The sequence below is a fragment of the Chrysochloris asiatica genome, unplaced genomic scaffold (assembly GCF_000296735.1).
Source record: "Chrysochloris asiatica unplaced genomic scaffold, ChrAsi1.0 scaffold00063, whole genome shotgun sequence".
Taxonomy (NCBI): domain Eukaryota; kingdom Metazoa; phylum Chordata; class Mammalia; order Afrosoricida; family Chrysochloridae; genus Chrysochloris; species Chrysochloris asiatica.
In genome coordinates, this window is record NW_006408581.1 from 10,296,899 (window position 1) to 10,303,151 (window position 6,253).

At 46.3% G+C, this 6,253-nt stretch overlaps 1 pseudogene; it reads left to right on the plus strand.

Annotated features, from left to right (window-relative positions):
* The first annotated feature begins 627 nt into the window (after nt 1–627).
* On the plus strand, nt 628–3,931 carry LOC102831867 (annotated as a pseudogene).
* Nucleotides 3,932–6,253: the final 2,322 nt, after the last annotated feature.

The following is a 6,253-nucleotide window of genomic DNA, read 5'->3' on the forward strand; positions in this document are numbered from 1 at the left end:
GTACATAATACTTTTTTTTTTTTTTTTTTGCCTTATCTTTCCCCCCCTCTTTCTCTTTTTTGAAAACATTTTGTTGCGAATTGATTACGGTTTCAGAATAGATAGTCAGTTTTACGTTCAACAAATCATATACTTTGCTTCATTGCAATGATTGTAATCCCCTCCATGTACCATCATGTAATAATATTCACTTAAATTATTGCATTATTCTGTATCCTGCTTCCTTCATCTTTCCTCTGCTAACCTCTCTCTTGTTTTATATTGCCTGCCATGTAATCCACGTTAACATATATATGGCCTCTAGTCAGTAAATAATTTTCCCTTTACTCCATACCTAACCCTGTAATCATCATAGATGATCTATTTTATTAAGAAAATCTTTTCTTAATGTTTAAAATGTTGGTCTCAATATTTGTCTTTTTTGTGATTACTGACTGCTTGCACTCAGCATAATGTCTTTTGGGTTCATTCATTTTGTGAGGTGCTTCACAGATTTATTGTTATATACTTCAGCACTTCATAGTATTCCATTGTGTGTTTGACTTTGCAGCTCAAACCGATTTGACAGCCCACCGGATTAGCCCACAACACCACACCAAAAGCGCAGCATCTGTGGTAGGCCCCGCGCTTCTGCGCTCCGCGCAAACTCTGGCGCCTATTGCACGACCGAGGTGTTTTGCTCTTCCGTTGCCCCCGTGGCTTCGGCTCATCTCCAACAGGAAGACGAGAGAGAGACTTCCGGCCGGCCCAGAGGATGTCCTGCTCGCCGCTGTCCAAGAAACGTCGTGTGTTCGGGCCTGATTCAAAGCCGGGTTCTAACTGTTCCCCTTCCCATACTGAGCTGTCTGAAGTACCCTCGTTGCCAACCAACGGAATGGCGAAAAGCGGCAGTGAAGCAGATATTGACGAGGGCCTTTACTCCCGGCAACTGTATGTACTAGGCCATGAGGCAATGAAGCGGCTCCAGACATCCAGTGTACTGGTATCAGGCCTGCGGGGCCTGGGTGTGGAGATTGCCAAGAATATCATCCTAGGTGGAGTCAAAGCCGTCACCGTACATGACCAGGGTACTGCCCAGTGGGCTGACCTCTCCTCCCAGTTCTACCTGCGGGAGGAGGACATCGGTAAAAACAGAGCTGAAGTATCACAACCCCGCCTTGCTGAACTCAACAGGTATGTGCCTGTTAGCGCCTACACTGGGCCCCTCATTGAAGACTTCCTTAGTGGCTTCCAGGTGGTGGTCCTTACTAACGCCCCCCTGGAGGATCAGCTGCGAGTGAGTGAATTCTGCCACAGCCGCGGCATCAAACTAGTGGTGGCAGATACACGTGGCCTGTTTGGGCAACTTTTCTGTGATTTTGGAGAAGAAATGATCCTCACTGATCCCAATGGCGAGCCGCCACTCCGTGCTTTGGTTTCTATGATCACGAAAGAGAGCTCCGGTGTGGTTACCTGCTTGGATGAGGCCCGACATGGGTTTGAGAGTGGCGATTTTGTCTGCTTTTCAGAAGTACAGGGCATGGTCGAACTCAACGTAAGTCAGCCCATAGAGATCAAAGTTTTGGGACCTTACACGTTTAGCATCTGTGACACCTCCCACTTTTCCGACTACGTCCGTGGAGGCATCGTCAGTCAAGTCAAAGTCCCTAAGAAGATTAGTTTTAAATCCTTGCTGACTTCACTAGCAGAGCCTGACTTTGTGTTAACGGACTTTGCCAAGTATACACGCCCTCCTCAACTGCACATTGGCTTTCAGGCCCTACACCGATTCTGTGCTCAGCATGGCAGACCACCTCGGCCCCGCAATGAAGAGGATGCATCAGAACTGGTGGTTCTAGCACAGACTATGAATGCTAAAGCCCTGCCAACCGTGCAGCAAGATACACTGGATGAGGACCTTATTCGGAAGTTGGCATATGTGGCTGCTGGTGATCTGGCACCCATAAATGCCTTCATTGGGGGCCTGGCTGCCCAGGAGGTCATGAAGGCTTGTTCCGGGAAGTTTATGCCCATCATGCAGTGGTTGTACTTTGATGCCCTTGAATGTCTCCCTGAAGACAAAGAGGCCCTCACAGAGGACAAGTGCCTCCCACGCCAGAACCGTTATGATGGGCAGGTGGCTGTGTTCGGCTCAGACATGCAAGAGAAGTTGGGCAAGCAGAAGTATTTCCTGGTGGGTGCAGGGGCCATAGGCTGTGAGCTGCTTAAGAACTTCGCCATGATTGGACTGGGCTGTGGAGAGGGTGGAGAAATTGTTGTCACAGACATGGACACCATTGAGAAGTCTAATCTGAATCGGCAGTTTCTGTTCCGTTCCTGGGATGTCACGAAGTTGAAATCCGACACAGCTGCTGTAGCTGTACACCAGATGAATCCATACATCCGGGTGACAAGCCACCAGAACCGTGTGGGCCCCGACACAGAGCGCATCTATGATGACGACTTCTTCCAAAATTTGGATGGTGTGGCCAATGCCCTGGACAATGTAGATGCCCGCATGTACATGGATCGCCGCTGCGTGTACTACCGTAAGCCCCTGCTGGAGTCAGGCACGCTGGGCACCAAGGGCAATGTGCAGGTGGTGATCCCATTCCTGACTGAGTCATACAGCTCTAGCCAGGACCCACCTGAGAAGTCCATTCCTATCTGCACACTGAAGAACTTCCCCAATGCCATTGAGCACACTCTGCAATGGGCTCGGGATGAGTTTGAAGGCCTCTTTAAGCAGCCAGCAGAAAATGTCAACCAGTATCTCACAGACCCCAAGTTTGTGGAGCGGACACTGCGACTGGCAGGTACCCAACCACTGGAGGTGCTGGAGGCCGTGCAGCGCAGCCTTGTGCTGCAGCAGCCACAGACGTGGGCTGATTGTGTGACCTGGGCCTGCCACCACTGGCACACCCAGTACTCTAACAACATCCGGCAACTGCTGCACAACTTCCCTCCTGACCAGCTCACAAGCTCGGGAGCCCCATTCTGGTCTGGACCCAAGCGATGTCCACATCCACTTACATTTGATGTTAACAACCCCTTGCACCTGGACTATGTAGTGGCTGCTGCCAACCTGTTTGCCCAGACGTATGGGTTGGCAGGCTCTCGGGACCGAATTGCTGTGACCACACTCCTACATTCTGTGCAGGTCCCTGAGTTCACCCCCAAGTCTGGTGTCAAGATCCATGTCTCTGATCAGGAGCTACAGAGTGCCAATGCCTCTGTTGATGGCAGTCGTCTTGAGATGCTCAAGGCTACACTGCCTAGCCCAGATAAGCTCCCTGGGTTCAAGATGTACCCCATCGACTTTGAAAAGGATGATGACAGCAATTTCCACATGGATTTCGTCGTGGCTGCATCCAACCTCCGAGCAGAGAACTATGACATTCCTCCTGCAGACCGGCACAAGAGCAAATTGATTGCAGGGAAGATTATCCCAGCCATTGCCACAACCACAGCAGCTGTGGTTGGCCTTGTGTGTCTGGAGTTGTACAAGGTGGTACAGGGCCATCAACAGCTGGATTCCTACAAAAACGGGTTTCTTAATTTGGCCCTGCCTTTCTTTGGCTTCTCTGAGCCCCTTGCTGCACCTCGACACCAGTACTATAACCAAGAGTGGACATTGTGGGATCGCTTTGAGGTACAGGGTCTACAGCCTAATGGTGAGGAGATGACCCTCAAACAGTTCCTTGACTACTTTAAGACAGAGCACAAATTGGAAATCACCATGCTCTCCCAGGGTGTGTCTATGCTCTACTCCTTTTTCATGCCAGCCACCAAGCTCAAAGAGCGGTTGGATCAGCCAATGACAGAAATTGTGAGCCGTGTGTCGAAGCGAAAGCTGAGTCGTCATGTGCGGGCACTGGTGCTTGAGCTGTGCTGCAATGACGAAAGCGGCGAGGATGTTGAGGTCCCCTATGTACGATACTCCATCCGCTGACATCATCTCCCCTCCAGACTGGCCCAACTCTACCCTCCTCATACCCTTCCTAACCCACGGCTCCCATTTGGCCTCCAGCAGTGGCACAGCTAACTAAGCCTGGAGTCCCCTCACCATCTCCCTCCCTGAAAACCTCTTGCCACTGCTTCCTACCGTATATAGAATCTGTATCCTAATAAAGAATCATTCACCCAGATATGGCACACCCTGCTGGTCCCAGGAAAGGAAGAGGCTGCCTGGAGCTGTCTGGGTTCAGGTGATATCCCAAAGGGCTTTAGCCTCATCCCAATATCAAGGAACTTGCTCCACATCCAGGTTTCCTGGGCAGAGAAGATCCAGAAATTGTCAACTCTTCCTCATGCCTTCCTTGCTTGGAAAGAAATGAAGACATCAGTACCATAGCAGGCACCTGGGTCCATGTGACTTTATTAATTTGAGCCTGTTCATATTTTACTTTTTCCATCTCCTAACTACCTTCCAGGTTGGTTTTGAGAGGTAGCAAAGAGTAGTGTTTGAGCAAATCTTTTAACTTCCCTACTCTTTCTCCTCACTGTGAAGAGGAATATGATGGTGACCAGGCTGCTAGGACTTGATCAACATGGCTTTGTTCTTGAGGCAAATCCCTTTCCACTTGGCTTGAAGCACTCAGACCCTTTACTGTCATGGTTCCTAGCTTCAGGAATGCCTGTGGTGACTGCAATTCAACTTCTTTGCTAAAGTGGGCCTGAAAACCTCTGCTGGACTGAGAAATGTCAGTGCTTTAAAATATACTCTACATTTATTATGGGGATTATTCGGCTGACAACATTTGTAGAGGAAAAGTTTCTTTCCTGTCCCACCCTGCCCAGTTTAGTCCCAGGTTTGCTTTTCCTCCCCTTGAGAGTCCTCAACCCTCCTACCTGTGAAGAGTGAAGAGTGCAGACTCTGGGAGCTCAAGGAATGTACTACAAGTTTTACACAAAGACTGTAAAAGTGACCCACACTGTCCTTGGTTTTGTCTGAGCACCAATCTAGGAAGACACTAATCTGGTTGATGACGTCTACATTTGTGTCTTCCTCCATCTGTATAGTGCCTAGGGTATCACTCGTATCTCTTCCTTACCCAATGTGATGCCTCATCTTTTTTTTTTTTTTTTAATCATACTATTTTTTTTAAGCTTAAAAAAAAAAAACAATGCAGTCATGAGTGAAGTTTGACTTGTAATTGAAATTTGTAGTTAACTCAAGGATTGCGTTTGTGTTAATTTCTTCCAGAATGCCTGTCAATGATTCCTTCAAATCCAGCAGTATTCCTGACTCCACAAGAGATATTTTGGTAGAAATCAGACATATGTGAACACGAACTTCTATATAAACAAATTCAGTATAAACAAATACGTACAGAAAAGTGGGTCATTATATTGAAAATCATTTTAAAAGCTATGTTTTCAAACTTTCCACTTATTTCTTGAGTACTATTAAGTAGAATAGTAATGAATGCTTTGTTGTTCTTGGGTCCCTTCTATTTAATTTCAAATCACAATGAATAGAAGTGCCCTAAAGGATTTTCTTGTCTGAAATTTATATGGGATCAGATTACCAGGTTTATCTCCTGAAGAGTCTCTGTTGTCATTCCTGCTAAGTGCCATTTGGTTGCCATCCACAGAGGTCCTGTATAGGGTTTCTGAGGAATGGCTGGTAAACTTGAACCGCTGACCTTTTGGTTCAAACCGACTTTGCAAGTGCAGTGTATTAACTCATAGCACCACACCAGGTCTCCTAGGTGGATTTAAATCTTACACTTTGGGTTAGCTGCTCAGTGTTTAACTATTGCTTCTTCAGGGCTCCTTAAAGAATGCTTTGTTGGTGGTGGTTATGTTCTGAGTTGGTTCCCGCTCATATCAACCCTGTATAGTGTCTGATGAGTTTGAACCACAGATCTTGGGGTTAGTAGGCCACTGATTTTCCGATAGAAATGCTTTAGGGATAAAAATGTAAATGTATTCATTACTCTTAATGTGTATTGCTGCACTGACAGAGAATTGCATTAATTAACTTATGTGATTATGATATTAACTAAAAAAAAAAAAATGACTATTTCATACTTATATATACAGAATTCTTAGAAGTATAAGAAAGTTGCCCAAGGTAGCAAGATTTTGATTATTTGTTTTTGACAACAATTCAAAGATTTGAAATTTAAAACACTGAGCCAAACAAATTCTTGTTTGATGGTTGTATAAAAATAGATTCCATTCGTAGATTAAATATTTAAAGATGCAAGTAGTTTTAAGGTAGAAAGTCTACTAAAAATTCATGTCAATGCAATTGAATATACGTTTA